The sequence below is a fragment of the Liolophura sinensis genome, chromosome 9, assembly GCF_032854445.1.
Source record: "Liolophura sinensis isolate JHLJ2023 chromosome 9, CUHK_Ljap_v2, whole genome shotgun sequence".
Taxonomy (NCBI): Eukaryota; Metazoa; Mollusca; class Polyplacophora; order Chitonida; family Chitonidae; genus Liolophura; species Liolophura sinensis.
This window is the reverse complement of record NC_088303.1, coordinates 26446261-26464395: the sequence shown is the minus strand read 5'-3', so window position 1 is coordinate 26464395 and position 18135 is coordinate 26446261. Positions and strand designations below refer to the sequence as shown.

Sequence of the window (18135 nt, the reverse complement as noted above, 5' to 3'; positions counted from 1 at the left end):
AGAATTCGCAGACAGTTTTATTGTAACATGAACCCTTCGGTCTTTTCAGATCTACACTTACATCCGTTTGCACAATAATCTGCTCAACTTGCGTATTTGTTGTAATAGTCATATCTCTGGACCTATTCAAAGGAAATCCTTTACGCTTTGTTCAGATTCTTATCGAAGGGTGCACGGTGTCTATACAGGGCTGAAGATAGATCTGAGATTGCTTTCATTCGTCCAAGCTTAGCTTTCAGAACCGCAGATCAGGGCCGTGTTTTACAAAGATGTCGTACTTTTACGATATAATCGACCATATAGAACAATGGTACGTTAATAATCACGTGCAAAATATCGTGCGACAAATGTACGATAAAAAAAAATCGTCGTACACCGCTGTGTAAAACAGGGCTCTGAATTCTGTCATTCACTGCCCTGGTACTCGAGTCTTTTCGATTGTGCAGTCCTCAACCTGACAAAACTGAGCGCTACCATATTCTAATAATTCTGATTCCATACCACCTTGCTACTCGTGAATAATGAAGACCAAAACGTGGTACTCGTGAATAATGAAGATCATAACGTGGTACTCGTGAATAATGAGGACCATAACGTGGTACTGGTAAATAATGAAGTCCATAACGTGGTACTCGTGAATAATTAAGATCAACGTGGTATTCGTGAATAATGAAGACCATAACGTCACACTTAACACAAATGTACCTGGCGCAACGACAGCAAGCCAAACTTTACTGAGCGATTCTGTTCGGCCGTAGGGCATCGTCTTGAATATTGTGACACATATGAAATGAAACCAAGAAGATGTACATGTACATCACTATATTTTGAAAAAAAGGATTATCCTCATTTCGGGAAGAGCAGCTAAATTTACTCTAGAAACGGACTCACGTGATCTAAAAATGGCGGTTTGCAAAGTTCGAATGCAATCCGAGTGGATGCCGTTGTTACATTTGTGTTCATTGCTTTTGAAGGTTTTTCGAAAGAAAGTCAAACTACACTATTGACTCAGCTTAGTTATTTTTTTACAATTCAGTTAAGTAGGACATCCAAAAGAATTAATTTCCTGAAACAATGAAAGTTGTGACTTGTAAATCAGTATACATTTATCATCGTGAAGAAATCTTTCAGTACGCCGGCGTCAAATGATAGAAATTTTCTCCAAGATTACAGGGTCACAGGTTACAGGGTCACAGGTTACAGGGTCACCCGCTGAGTATCTGAGGATTCGCCGCGAGAGTTCGCCGCGAGATTCGGTAATGTACGATAGAATGCACCGCCACTCTGGAAGGATTCTACCTGCTGGTCAACTTTCATACAGTTAGTTCTTATGGGGCAAGAACTGTACCAATTAACTCTTCCCATTTCATCCAAAGTGGTGGCTTCTAACATCAACCTTCTTGCTGACCTCGTTAGTGCGGACATAAATCTTCGGCATCCCTAAGGAATTTTTCACTGACCGTGATATTTATTTTTTTATTTATTTATTTATTTATTTATTTATTTATTTGATTGGTGTTTCAAGCCGTACTCACGAATATTTCACTTACATGAACACGGCCAGAATTATGGTGGGAGGAAACCGCTTATAGCCCGAGGGAAACCCACCATCTGCTAACAGATCTTGCCACGTGCGGCCGGAGAGGAATACTCCATGAAGTGACAGCTGATAACACTAAGCTATTGCATAAGATATCATTTTGAGACTTACTCGCGTGCAACCGAAGGGCTATTTCTAATAGAGTACTCTGGTGCAGGTTCGTGTCATTTACTGACCACCACAGACGTGAAACCAGCTCGTGAAATATGTAAAGGCATCATCAAAAATTATGTTGGACAGCAGCACATTGTCTCGGCCCACACCGTATTTATCTCACCTACTTAGCCAAGCCGTTCAAAATACACAAATACGTACGTCGTTCATTTTAGCGCTTAGTGAGGCGTTTGTAAATAGCAAACGTGGTCGAGGTGGTTAGCGTGCAAGCAAGGCGCAAAGATCCAGGAGCCTCTCACCAATGCAGTCGCTTTGACTTCCTCTCCCGCCGCATCATGTCGATGGTCATGGGTTCCTTCCAGGCTCTGTCCAATTTCCTCCCACCATAATTCTGGCCACCGTCGTATGGGTGAAACATTCTTGAGTACGGCGTAAAACACCAATCAAATAAGTAAATAAATAAATAAATAAATCCGTAGAGTGAATAGGTAAAGGCTACGAAGCACCCTAGGCATCGCAATTATGTAACAAAGTGTTAGATTGCATAAAATTCTCAAGATGGCTGCCTCGATTCACACAAGCCATATACTCACTACATTTTATTTTACATCTTATTTGGTGAAATCACAAGAGACAAGTGCAGTATGACAGTTTTTGGAAGATTTGAGCATCCTACTTTCTCTTGAAGTATCTTTCTGTCTGATCCTTTAAGAAAAATTATATATATACATATGTATGTGTGACAGTAGATCTCAGATCTGTACCTCTTCTCTTGGTCAAATGGATCACATACTATATTGAGACCTCATAAATATTGACTTATTTGTTCGATGTCTTATGCCGCACTTTACATCGCTTTTATCATTAACGGCAATGGAACTGGAGCAGGACGAGTTTTCTGCTCCCATCACACGCTTTCTCGTCCCACCTGTTGTTGGCTTGAACAGAAAGCCGTTAAACGTCTTCTGCACAATGACGTCAAAAGTTACTTACAGTTCAACACGTTCTTTGTTTCTTTATTAGCACGACTGCGGAGTGGGGTGAGTTCTCGTTCATGTCGTGTACACAATGATGCCCACAAGATGCTTGCATACATGTTACTTGAAAGAAAAGACAATAATATAACGTTGGATATTTCGGGATGAGGTGTGGAAACGGCCACAGCCATGTTTTCTCATGTGCTCGGAATGAGGTGTGGAAACGGCCACATCCATCTTTTCTCATGTGCTCGGAATGAGGTGTGGAAACGGCCACAGCTATGTTTTCTCATGAGTTAAGTAACTCAACAAATATACTTTTAATCTGGGATTCTTACTAGACCATGTTATACACCATGTTGAAGAAATCGGAAACATGAAGTGGCTACATGTATGTGATTTAAAGGCAAAATAGGGTTGGCGCCATTAAGGTATACTTTGAACTGCGATATCTCAAGGTCTATTTTTTAACCTGTGTGTGGGATAGACACAAAAGCACGCACATGTATATACATATATATTTCATATTTTATTTTAATGTTCAACACGTTCAATGCTCCTTATGTCATACCCAGTGCGTCGGTGTCTGATCCTTTGGCCCCTATACACTAGGCCTTCACAGATATATCGGTTCTGTTCTAATGACGCAAACCGATGATCTGCTTTGAATTGTGGTGCTGATTCACAGGGGGAGGCACTAAAAGATTCCACAACTAAGACCAATTTCCATTAAAATTCCTGCTTTACAACATACGTCAAACCAAGGGATTCAAATCAAAACCTTACAAATCCAACTAAGCGACTGTTTAACACATACTTCCCAATGTTCCAAATTTACTATAAAGAAGTGTGCACAAAAGAACTGTTTGACCGCTAATAATTTTATTTTATTCGTCTCTGACAGGTAACTCATACTGTGTTCAGTCTTATGTTAATCTTAGTTGTACGTCATCAAATTTCATTTATTTGATTTCATGGGAAAAAATATGATCAACAGTATGTTGGAAAGGCAACCCGAAAAATTACATGTAAGGGTAAATAGCCATAGAAAATCAATCACGTAAAAACAACTGCTAATTTTTTCAGCCTCGGACCAATAGTTGAGAACAATTCAGTATTCAAATAATAAACATTGGAACCATGAACTTCTTTAGGTGTAGGGGCTTGCTTCATTATTTCCTTATGGCTTAAAATACATTGTTATTGGCATTGGCAATATAATATGCATCTCTAACATGGTATAGGTTTGTCTAAAACAACTTATATCATGCACACTCTGCGCATTTTCCATTCAAACATGAAGTAAAGTGGTTACAGAAGTCACATTCACTTCTACACTTTCTGTAGCTCCCCATGTGGTCCGTGTATGTCAAGATGTATGTTTTCGATCTGATTAATCAGTCAGAACAGTCCAAATTCCAGACTGCTCTTAAAATTAAAATACCTTGACAGTGGTCTTGGCTTAGTCAAGATACCACGAATACCAGTTGATGCAGAGGTTTGCAATGTAGCGCTGAATTATTTCAGCATGGAGAGCGGCCGTGAATTTCCTGTCAATATACTAAGCCAGTTGTTTTTTGAAATATTTAATTACAAGAGAGCAGCGGAAGATTTTGAGATGCCGTCAGACTTCTATTGTCCTTGTAAACAAGTCTTCGAAATCTGCTTATGAGGGGTTCGACTTATAGACAGATGACAAATACGGGACAAGGTACAATGTAGAATTACATTCAGCTCTTGACACTTGGCTTGAGCGATAGTAAAGAAAACGGTTGTGTGTACAATCCACCATACCAATACTAATGCTCTTGTGACGGGCATACAAGTCCTGAAGGACCCTACCGTGCAAAAAGGCACTTGATGACCGTCAGAGAAAATACGTCGTTGTTCCTGCGGACAACGTTCCTAACAATATTATATTGTTATGCAACTACCGCTAAGTCAAAGTCTGCTAAAACGACCTAAATTCTGGAGCCGGGAGATCATCTGTACCTGCCCTTCACACCAATATACCACAACTTTACTGGAATCCAAAAGTGCATACATCCTCAAGTAAATGCTCGATGTATTGTGGGGTAATGAAACTATACAACCAAACTTGTATCTAATGGATTAGATAAAGAACTGTTGTGCGACAGTGAAACAATCAGGCTTCAGCTGGATGTACATTCTTAAAAATTATAGTTTCAACATAGCTTACAGGATAGCTTAAATTTTTACACTGTAAATTACTCTTACCTGGGTAGCAACATGCTAAAGGGTAAGGATTATTCCATCAAATGCCTTTAGATTGATGGAATCTTTCTTGGACTTCTCAACTTTCTACACCACAATCCCTTATCAAGATTTACTTCAACGCCTGAGTAAGGTGATTGTTTTGGTGTTTCAAAAGACAGGCCGTCTTTTCATAAATGTCAGCCAAGGCATTTTTAGTACGAAACCCTATTCAGGTTACCATTCTTAGGCTGTTGAATGGTTTATAGAATTACTCGAATTTCTGATGGGTAATATCTGCGTGAAATTCGGCAGCGCGATATATCAACGTGATGAACGTTATCAAATTCCGGATCATGGAAAAAGATGGAAACAGACAGTGTGTAAGTGAATTATAGTCGATGGTTTGAAACAGTTCTGAAGCTCCAGGAATAACATGCGTTGTAACCATATACCCAAAACTGGATACAGTCGTCGTGAAATATCTTGCACAACATTGAAAACCTGGGCATTGTAAATTGTCCAAGATACAATGATGGCGACTTTGTCGCTTTCATAAAGTTCTCGCACAAATACATGGAGTTATTATTATTATGATTTATGATGATGATTTTTAGCAGATGTATTTCCGGCCTGTTGTCAACAACCTAAAGCAGAACCAAAAGTTTGTTGTAATATTATTCAGACGAAGTGGAACAGATCTATGTAGAGGAAATATCTGCGGTGAAACCTTTAAACACCTGTTGAAGGTGAGTTTAACGTAATGTACACCTGGCACACACCTGGCAGTAGAACTGACCATCTGTTTTATCAAATGACATTCACTAATAAGAGAACAATGATAAACGTTATTTCCACATTACACCAGCGGTATATGTAGGCACAAGGCCCGTACATGCGAAAACACGTGATAGTGGAAGCTACTCCTGGGACAAAGGCGGCTGACTTGATGTTTGATTGCAATCAGCTTTGGTTCCATGTCAATATTGTATTTGGCATGTAGATATTTCTAGATATTTAGATATTTCTTTTATTTTGTGTGACACACTTCCGACAACTTTTTTGAATTCCCACATTAAGAGACGAAATGTTCCAGATGTTCTGAACCTGTCGATTGGCTTTCATGTTCCAATACTGTGGTATGTTCTGTTATCTGCTATGTCAGTTTGACTACAGATCATGCTATTTCCTAAATCAGTTTGACTACAGATCATGTTATTTGCTATATCAGTCTGACTACAGATCCTGCTATTAGCTATATCAGTGTGACTCCATATTCTGCTGTTTGACATATCAGTCTGGCTACAGATCCTGCTGTTTGATATATCAGTGTGACTTCATATTCTGCTGTTTGATATATCAGTGTGACTACAGATTCTGCTGTCTGATATATCGATCTGACTACACATTCTGCTGTTTGATATATCAGTCTGACTACATATTCTGCAGTTTGATTTATCGAGCTGACATATCTTCTGGTATTTGATCATTTTCTGCCTGAAGTTCTTAAAATTTTTCTCTTTGGTGCTTTAGTACTTTTCAACCGTGATGTATTCTCTGATATTCGTGGCACTCTGCTGTAGCTGGTGCTATTCGCTACATCAAACTGCCCATACACTGTCGTATTTATAGCACATCAGTACACTGCATTCATTCATTTGGCTGAGAAAATTGCAATTTGTAACTTAAGATAATTAAGGACCATTCCCTTTTAGCATTGCGATTAATAGGTCAAATCAATGTACCAGGTAAATAATTATTTGATACACTAGTGACATCGTTACCTGGGGTACTGACGCTGTCGCGTGACACGTGCTCAAGATAAAGGGATCAGTTTGCTTGTCATTACCGTGCTAGAAAAAAACCGTAAGTGAACCTGAGGGAGTTGGACCAAATAACGTCCGATGACAATAATGGGTTGGTTAAGTGATGTGGCATTTGTTGCATCTACAGGTAATAGGCGCTTGTTATAATGATGTTACACAACCCGCTTTAGAGCTATTTCGTTGCCAAGAGTGAGTGAGTGAGTGCTTGTAGAGTGAAAATGAAGAGTGCTGAGGCATTGATTGGATAATACTACCATGCAGACACTATAGATTATGTACTTAAATTTTTCTTATTTCTGTTATTTTGCACATGGTTTAAATATGTTAGAATAAATCTGCTTGTCTGCTTGAGACAAAACCTTCAGATTTTTTTTTGATTGGTGTTTTACGCCCTACTCAAGAATATTTCACTTATACGACGGCGGCCAGCATTATGGTGGGTGGAAACCGGGCAGAGCCCGGGGGAAACCCACGACCATCCGCAGGTTGCTGAAGGTTTGGGACATAGTTTTGAGGCTGGAATACATAGATAGTAAAGAATATCAACGGGCTCATGTAACCAGCAGAAGTGTCCCGAAAAAAACAAAACTTTGGCACTTTCTTTTAAATTTGCCTGATGTAACATGTTGATATTCCTTATGTGACGTTGGAGCATACAGATATGATGTCGAATAAATAATCTATGCTTGAATGACGTCAAAACCGTTCGAAAGCATAACACATATGTGGCTCTATACGTTAAGAAGATATGACGTTATGTGTTCTGGCTTGGCGTCACACCAGACAAAAGTGGAAATGTAAAACAGATTTAAAACACTACAAATTTGTTAAAATTTGTTAGGTAAGCCGCCCAGAATATATCGACTCTGGCCATTTAACCATTCTTTTAAATGTTTGGTACTGGTGTAACTATTTAAATTCAGACCTGGATAACAATATCGTTTTTTATGTTTGTTTTTTTATTTGAATCAGTGTATTCAGAAATATACTCTATCGATATGAGGGCAGTGAGGTTTATAAGTAGAGCTATAACCAGTCTGAGAACGGGGGACGCCATCAGACTTCTCTTCATACATGAGTCTGACAAACCTCTCTTTTAAAAGCCAAATGGTTAGACATGGTTTCGGGACATCCCAAATAACGACTCGACAAGCAAGGTCCACTTTGGACCATAATCCACACAACATCGTGAACACTGTAGTCGATATAAAGTGACAGATACCATAATACACACAACAATGCGGAGACTATTGTCCATATAGCGGTGTGGAGACCATATTCCACATAACAATGCGGACACTATTGTCAATGTAGCGTTGTGGAGACCATAATCCGCATAACAACGAGCACCCTATTGTCCATAAAGCGTTGTGGAGACCATAATCCACACAACAATGCGGACACTGTTGTCAATTAAGTGTTGTTGAGATCATAATCTGCATAACAATGTGGACACTATTGTCCATGTAGCGTTGTGGAGACCATAATCCACATAACGATAAGCACCCTATTGTCCAAATAGCGTTGTGGAGACCATACTCCACACAACAATGCGGACACTATTGTCTGTGTAGCGTTGTGAAGACCATAATCCACACAACATTGTGAACACCATAGCCTTAATAACGTCGTAAATGGATTAGCCCACACAGTATTTTTGTGGACTACGATGTACAATGCCTATAATCCATATGGAAGTAAAGACGGCAAAATAGAAAAAGCACTCAGAGCCTTGTTATACCCAGCATAACCCATTTATACTTGTGTAATTTCTTACCTATTTGGCAATTTTTACCATTTATATATCTATTTGAGTGGTGTTTTATGCCGTGCTCAAGAATATTTCACTTATATGACGGGGTCAGAATTATAGACAGAAAAAAAACGGGTAGAGCGAGAAACCCACGACCATCAGCACGTTGTTGGAAGACCATCCCACGTACGGCCAAAGAGGAAGTCTGCACGATCTGGACTTGGCAGGAGGCTCCTGGATCATTGCGCCGCTGTACTACGATTGGTTTAATAGTGTCTACATTAATATCTCCACGTGGGCGCAAACCTACCACTACCAGTTTGATGGTATCTTTACATGATGACTTTCATGGCTGTTTCTTGAAATCATTAATGCGAAGGTTCGAAAATTGAAATGAGCTCATTTGCACAAATCTTACCTCCCTTGGCATGTAAACTTCTCCACACATCTATTTGCGTCATTTTCACAGCCGTGAAGAGTAAACCTATAGGCTAATGTCCAGCAAATCATTAGTCTAACTGTTACGTGTGTCGTACAAGGATACCATTGGCTGTATAAAGCAGGTTGCCTGACAAGCAGTTCGTCACTGTAACTAGTACAGGTATAGCCGGCGGGATGCACACCGTGTAAGCTAGTCTGTCAGTTCTGGTCCGTGGTCCAAGGAGGGGACTGCCTGCCCGTGGACGCGGCAGGGGATTCAGGAAGTGATGTAGGCTCTTTAATTCCCCGCTTGACTGGCAGGGAGGTCGTCAACATGCACCGCTTCAGCGGGCGTGTCGATTCGCTACAATTCTTTAGAGAGACTCGTGGACAGGAAGTCAACCTTCCGGATTCGTATTAACTGGCAAATACAGTTCGAACTCTATACACACTGAGGTCATGCGCAAACGGACGACGAGGCGAATGAAGCCTAGTTTCAGGTTATGATGTGACTTGTTTGGCTTCTTGTAGATACGGTCCTGAGATACACGTATGGCAGAAGAAGAGTACGCTTGTGGAGCCGTTCAGTTTGGGGGACCCCGAATACCTGATAGAACTATAGCGAGGGAATACCTGTGACTAACGGTCAAAACTGACTGGCGAATACAAGGTGAGTACGTCTAATCCTTTCTAAAATTGCAGCCCAAGACACAAAAGCAAGCATTATATAGTGTATTGGCTTTTCATCTGCTATACGATAAAACTGTCTTGAAGATATTAGAGAAAAACAAAGCCGATTTGATCGTACATCTCAACTTCTAGTTGGTAAGGAAAGTCAATGAAACAGTAGCAAGCGTCAGTGTACAGCTTAATTCGTTCTTATTTCAATTCTGTTCGAATTTTTATGATGACTCTGTCTCCCTATGGCAGGACCAAGGACATATACACATGTAATATATTTTGTCTCATTCATCAAATAAGACTGCTTAGGAGGCCTAACGGTTAGAACGTCCACCTCGAAGTCGGGAGACCCGGGATCAAACCCGACTGATCATCGGCATGATATTTCTGTGGCGGTAGCAGGTTAGCGGCCAGAAGAAGTAAATGTACATACACCCAATGACTCCTCGTCGTCATATGACTCAAAAACTGTTAAGTACCACGTTTACCCCAAAGGACTGATTCATTCATTCATTCATCAAATATGCCTATACCATCATAGTATACTCAATCCCTCTGTTCTATTATCATGATGCTAACTACCCTCTGCTCTGTTATCGTGATACCCAACCCATTCAGTGGCGGTATACTCAGGCCGTATAACTACCTTCTGCTTTGTTATCGTGATACCCAACCCATGCAGCGACGGTGTGCTCAGACTGTGTGAGTACCCTCTGTTCTGTTATCGTGATACTCAACCCAGGCAGTGGCGGTATACTCAGGCCGTATAACTACCTTCTGCTTTGTTTTCGTGATACCCAACCCATGCAGTGACGGTGTACTCAGACCGTGTGACTACCCTCTGTTCTGTTAGCATGATACGTAACACATGTAGTGACGGTATTCTTTAACTGTGTAACCACTTTTTTTTCTGTTATCATGATGCGTAAACCAAATTGATGGTGTTTGTATTCATATATTTCACAAATTCACATGTGGTACAAGCAAAAACGACCGTCCATGTGTACATTTGGGAGTGTGAGTTAATACTTTGCATTTTGAATTTAATTTTTGAGCTTTTATGATCTTATTTGTTTCGATGGGAGAACACTGAGTGTATGACAGACATGTTAATATCAGAATAAAATTGTGTAAAATACGTGCATATTTTTCTAAATATATTCTAAATGTATATTTAAGCCAGACGTCAGACAAAAAATGTGTGTCAGTCAGTAAATTCATTACTTAGTAACTAAACCAGCCATTCCTTTGTTCAGTACGTTAAATGTTATGTCTTTGTGTTTTTTCACATATGAGTTTAGCAATCAATCAATCCCAAAATTGTTCAGTCGGACACATTTCACAAAGATCGTTAATTATTTTGTAGACTAGCGTCGTAAATTGACATATTGTAGACAATTAAACTTATTGGTGTCTCGTAGCCCCCGTTCCTTTATACATTGATGAATATGTTTTATCTGATAAGAAGTAATGGATAGGTTTCTAGCCAGTCTAGAAAAATTATTTTAAAGGTCATCAGCGATTTTCCGCGCAGATTCGGTTATTGTTGCGGAGAAGCACGGAATGGTGGCCATGAGTAACCAAGACTAGGAGTAAAATGGGTGGAGGATAAGGAATATCAGCGATCCCCAGACTCTCGTGTTGAGCCCCATAAAACATCATAATAAGGTATTCAAGCCTGTTGCCAACTTCCTAACTCGTGGATTTTACCCACTGTAGGCAATAATTACCCCCCTACTTATTATACTGAGTTACTCTTATCAGGGTTGTTGTGTTTAAAAGCTTCCAACACCTTCCACCCAACCCCTCTCCTCACAACCACACACCATATTTCTGACAAATTCGTTTGCCTATATATATATATATATATATATATATATATATATATATATATATATATATATATATATATATATATATATATATATACAAAAAAATCTTCCACCCAACAAACACCCAGATGGTAGGCCTACTAGAGATAGCAATCACGAACTGACTCACTCTTTTTCCCAGAAAATACCAAAATGGCCCTCTCTTCCATTAGCAGACTCGAAATGGTGTTTTCTTCGTTTCAGCAAACAATGAGACTGTTCGTGTACCAGCACTATCTTCTTCTTCCCAACGAAAACAAAAATGATACTGTCTTACTTTTAGCAAATGCTCAAATGCAAAAAGACAGATATACAAAAATTACTTCTACGTGGCACCTCATTGTGCATTAAAACCTGGAAATCCAATTGGGCGTTGCTTTCAAAAGGAACATGAAAATGATACTTGCCGGTATCTCAATCCTATTGGCGGCAGTTCGATTCCACTTACCGAGAGTATGATTCGTAAATTACGGGGAGTCAGCTGAAATCAGTGGTATTCGTATCTAATGTGGTGAAGTTTCTCAAAAACAAGGCTACATAAATATTTGTCGTAATCACTTCTGTGACAGTATCAAGCTTTATTTAGGCGTAATCTCCCGTACCCCAACTGCTCAGCAAACAATTGATAGTTGTTTTTTTTTTAAATTCCACCTGTCATTTTATTGAAACTTTCTTAGAAACATTCCCAGACATAATTAGGCGAAGTTACGCTATAGAAGTATAATAGTTTCAAAATCCATTTCCTCTCTTCTTCAATAAAAAGTATGAAAATAAGAAATGAATCCGTCGTTAGGTTAAGCTGACGCACTTGTGTGAAGCTAGACCCAAGAGGAATGTTACTAGTATTTGCCTCACACAACTGAGCACAAAACCAAATTTAACAATCACTGGATCTGTCTGTTTACCAGTGATGTTTATTTCCGAAATATTAACCGCTGACGTCATTGTGAAAAACATGCTCTTTTAAGCACATTTAAGCTGGGTTCTGTAGGCGCAGATTTGGGCGAGATCCACCATTCCAAAAAAGGGAAGTATAAGCCCATTGTTTTCTCATTACCTTTGTATTCGGGTGTCAGTATTATTTTTATAACCGCACCATTCAGTACATAATATGTGCGTGAAATTTAGCTGCTTTGTATGGGCCTACATTGTTACGCACAGTCAGGTGGTGTAACCCTATATATCTTGCATCATAATGGTTGAGAACTATATTATCTCGCTCAAAATAAAAGCATACATTCGATTTATTATCTTAGCATAGGTATAGTAAAGGTTTTAAAATGATCAAAAGGGACCCTTTTGATTTTCATTGAAGAAGAGATGGGTCAGATGGGTCGATTGTGTTATAACACTGTAGCCGGCTAGAATCCTTAACGTGAAGGTGCTACAGTGCCAGAGAATATTGTTTTGCCACGTTTTGTGAGGGTTTTTTTTTTGTCTAACCTTACAGAACATGTGTTTGGCCGGTGATTGACACATGTTCGTATGGTTTCTAGTCATTGATATCGTTCTGCAGTCACAGATGAACAGGTACAAATAACAAGCTTTCGCGACGAACAAATACCTCGGGGTCAAATCACCATCTGTTGTTTCGTACGCGCAAACAGACCACTTGGCGGTATCCGTACAAGCTGCATCTGTCAGCCAACGATTGCCGAGAGCACTTTTTGCCACACACAAACAGCAATAAACCGATACACACAGAAAACAAGACGGACACTTTCTGATACACTTAAGTAATGGATTGTCACGCTCAGTAAATAAAGACCGTAAACAGCCAGTGTTTCTGTTGCCAAAATGTCCGCCGTGTGATTTTAACTTGACAAGCTGTCGCAATTTGCTCAAATGTCGGAGCGAATAAGGCCGATTATGTCACAATGTCGTTAAGATTTAAGGGCCGGTTTGGGTGTCATTTATAAAGGCTGCTGAACAATCGTTATCGTACAAACAGTGGCACTGAATCATGAGGTTGCTACTCTCTTGTCTAACAGAAACGCTAAAACAAACGTACAGCCTGGAAACAGCTGCATGTTGTAATCCATCCAATAATGGTAATCAATTAATCAGTCATTCGGTCAATCAATCTACTGACCAATCGGTTACTTAATTAGCCAACTGTAGCTCTAGTAAATTATTTTTAGTCCTTTAGTCACCTAATCTGTTCAGTGACATAGAAAATTCTGTCGTACACATATTGCTTTCCACAAACAAAACTCATTTCATTCTCTTTGTAAAAATCAGAGCAATGTTACAACATTATTGCAATATTACAGAATAACCGTAGTATTATAACAACTTTAGAGTATTATAACAATTTCAGAGTATTATAACAACTTCAGAGTATTATAACAACTTCAGAGTATTATAACAACTTCAGAGTATCATAACAACTTCAGAGTATTATAGCAACTTTAAAGTACTATAACAACTTCAGAATATAATTCGTGCAGCAATATAACACCAATGCAGTATTATAACAACATTACGGTGTTGTAACATCTGTACTGTAGTATTACAGAACCAGTACAGTGTTGCGACACCTTAGCAGCATTTTATATTTCAATACTGCCACAGAATTGCAGTGTTATATCATTAGGAGTGAGTGAGTGCTTGGGGTTTAATGTCGTACTCAACAATTTTTCAGTCATATGACGACGAAGGAATCCTTAGGGTGCATGTACATGAAATGTGCCTCCTTGTTGCAGGACGGATTTCCACCGCTCTTTTATATAGTGCTGCATTACTGAGACGACTTACCGAAGGTAAGTAAGCCGCCCCGCCCGAGCCATTATACTGATACGGGTCAACCAGTCGTTGCACTATCCCCTTCATGCCGAACGCCAAGCGAGGAAGTTACAACTTCCTCTTTTAATGTCTTAGGTGTGACTCGATCAAGAATTGATCCTGGATTTACCGGTCCCGAAGCGGACGCTCTACCAACTGTGCTATCCGGGCCGGTCATGATATCATTGGGAGATTATTATAAAGTCATGGCATTAATGTCAGTGGAGTATTATAATATTAATGGAATACACCACAACCGCGGAATTTTTTGCCAACCAAACGGCATGCATCGTGGATTTTGTTGCTAGATATTTTCAGCAGTGAGTGGTCATATTTATCCATTTTTGTCTTTGATTATGCACGTTTGAAATCTTAAAGATACAAACTTTCTTCCCGTGGTGTGCTTTTAGGGCTCATTTCTGTGCACGAATATTTAAAGAAGATTGTCTTGAAGATTGTTAGTGGCATATCCGCAAGCCTTTTATCTCCATGTTTGCTTCCCAGAAGAGTTCAGGCAAAAATTAATCATCAAAGTTTCTTTGATGCTATGAAAAGCTGTGTTTGCCCAGATTAGCCAAATTGTAACACAGTCAACATGCAAGCAAAAAACAAGGAATGAAAAAGCAACATGAGTCTTCCAGGCACAGCGTTACAGGCCCTGATATTGCGGTGTCAACAACGCCCAGGTTGAACTACTAAATCAAATGTGTGTTTCGCAAAATCCTGTTTTTAGCTGCGGCTATTAGCGCTATAGGAAGATAGCGTTGTTGGTGTTGTTCTTGATGGGTATGATGCTCTTCTTGCTCTTAATAGAGAAGTGTCAGAACGATGCGTTTTGGTGAAGTACTGTGCGTAACAGGCTATTATCTTACAGTAAAGTGTGCGCGGTGTCAGAATGATGAAATTAGAGTGATGCCGTGTCAGAATAATTTGTCTTCGTGGCGACTTTTCCCGGTTTTAAAGTCAAATCGAAGTTGGATGACTTTGCCCGATCTCAGCCTGACAGAGGTGTTATACAGCCCCCTACCCCCACCCAATTCCCCAACAACAACAGCCCCCCCCCCCTTCCCCGAGCTACCCACAACCTCATCTCTCCTGTTTGAGAACACAGTGGCATGTAGATTACCACACTGCGTGTTGGGAATTGATGGGGAAGTCGTGGAGGATTTCTCAAATAATTACAAACTTGAATCATTCGAATTTTTGCACGCGATACTATCACAACAATTTAATTACATTTCCAACAATACGTGTTTTTGTTTTTTTTTAACATTTTACTCAATTCTTTGTACGTTGTGCATTTTAGTGTCGGAAATGCATTCTTGGAAGCTAAGGGGTGAGTTAGGATGATAAGCACATATGAATTTTTTAAAAATTTACAGCAAAAATGAGTTTTATGAAAACCACTTTAGACGGTAGATTTCATCGTGTAGAACATAATTCTGTGATCTGTCGTGCATAAATTTTAGTGGCTATAATATCTGCCTGTTGTGAACGTTTCCGGTTTCCATGTTACATAGCCTACAGCGCTCTTAATGGTAAAGCGGTTTAGGTCGTGGCGACCAGCGTAACGGTGTCCTCGCGTGCACGACCAAATAATAACCTCAGGTGTTGATGGCAATTCCCCCTGGAAGGATGTACAATACCAAGGGCCACTAAGCCAATGATTTGCCTGTGGATTTAAATGACCCATTAAATTGCTGGCGTGCGTGTAAATTGTGAAACGACTGGAATGCATACACGGTCAAACGGTCCACATTGTAACGGTGTTTGTTAGTGGGCAGTAGTCCTTTGTATTCAGGGTGGATATTGGTTTCGACCCAGTAACAATGTATACTTACTCAGTACTGACTCAAAAACAATCTTAATAAAGGCCGGATACTCAGCAGTTTTGGAGGCGCTATAACCTCTTTTGTGGATAGCCCTAGGTTAGTGTATACGATTGTAATTTATATCGATATGTGCGCTACGTGTGTCGTTTCATATCATTAACACCAACAATACTTTTGAATTATAATGATCTATATTTAAATTATTTTCCTTTGTTTCAGATCACTGAATGCTGAATGTTGTAGCAAGTAAATGACATGGCGTCCGACGTCAACATGGAACCATGGTTTTTGAATTCTACCTCTTCTGCCATGGAGGTAACAACAGTGAATGGAAGCCCGCCTTCAACAGACGAGCCTGCGAAAGACGGAAACACGCACTTGTACTTGCTGATGGCCATGCTGATTATCTTCTCTGTAGTGGGAACCTTTGGAAATATTTTTGTCTTGTACGGTTTCTCAAAATGCTCCGCCAGAACTTGACGTCTACTGTGTTTATCCTAACTTTGGCGGGCACAGATTTGCTGACGACAATGGTGATCATTCCGTTCACGGTCTACATGGAACTTGTGGAGTTCAAAGGTATGCCGGACGCCGTGTGCAAAGCCTATCACTTTCTGATCACGGGCACTGTTCCGTATTCCATTTTCATGATGGTGGCCATTGCTGTGGATCGTTACTTGTGTATATGCCGTCCTTTCCTGCACTTCATGAATTTACGACGAGCCAAGATTGTTGTGATTGTGTTAGCGCTATGGGCTGTTCTGTTGGGTTTAGTTATTTCCCTGTTTTACGGAGTGTATGAGCGTAAACCCGAGGCCATTTCTAGTGCCCTTAACGTGACGGAGGTCGACGCGAACTTCAAGCTCCTCCTTGCGGATTCCAACGAGACGACTTTCGTAGAAAATTACACAGTGATGGTGGAGGGGTCTCAAATTATATACAGGGATTTCTGTGACCGTAACGATCTTATATTTGCTTTAAGCTTTCAGAGCGTTCTGCAGTATTTCCATTCCTCTTTGTTTGTCATCGCTGTCATTATTGTAGGAATTCTATATGGTTGTATTTTCATAGCCGTCACAAAGCGAAGGAAAAAGACACAGAAAATTCGCTCGACGAATTCCGTTGTGTACAATTGTAACGGAAATTCGTCAAATCGCAGGGAGTCTGTGTTTATGCAACTAACGCAACGGAAACGACGCTCATCGACACAAGAGAGCACAAAACGGAACTCTCGGCGTTCCGAGAGAGCGTTCGTGGCCAATCTTAGAACGGCCTTGACCCTGTTTATTGTTACCTTGGCCTTCATCATTGTATTTCTGCCTGGCTGGCTGATGGCACTGCGCCTTGTCCCTTTCAACCTCTTCCTCTTTTACCTTCACCTTCTCCACAATGTCATCAATCCATTCATCTATGCTTTCATGAACGAGACGTTTCGGCGGGTGGTTAGGAAGTTATTTGCATGTTCACCGTCAAGAGGGCCTTCCGTTGTAATAGCCGGTATGAGCCAAACGACGTGTTGACTGGGAATACATCCAAATATTGTCACGTTATTGCCCTGTATAAATGCGTCATTGCCCTGTATATATGCATCATTGCCCTGTATAAAATACGTGTGCTGTACAAAATCACAATTAATGGTTTATATGTTCAAATGTTCAAATTCATACAGGTCGTGCACAAACTCACACAAGCCTGTAAAAAGTCACAAAATTGATTTGCAACGTATATATGTTAAAAGCTATAAGAATTCTACAAAAAGTATATTTCTGTACCATTGTCACTAACACATCCAAATAAACGATATTGTAATCTAAGATAAAGCTATGTTATTTATACTGCTAAGTACTTTGAAATGACTCGGAATGCTTGAGTGAAACCAAAAGGATGTATACAGTTAAGTCTTACACAACAAATAACAACTACTTTAAAAAGGTAAATGTTTTTACTTCGGGCAGAGCAGCAGGGAAAAGCCTGACAACACGGTCACGTGATTTAAAATGGCGGGTTTCGACGTTTCTGTCTGAATCAATGTACCTTCAGTTTGTGTTATTTGTGGTGTTACC

At 39.9% G+C, this 18135-nt stretch overlaps 1 pseudogene; it reads left to right on the top strand.

Moving 5' to 3' along the window:
* The window catches only part of LOC135475291 (cholecystokinin receptor type A-like), an 83717-nt pseudogene extending 65852 nt beyond the window's left edge, over nucleotides 1-17865 (top strand).
* The last annotated feature ends 270 nt before the right edge of the window (nucleotides 17866-18135 follow it).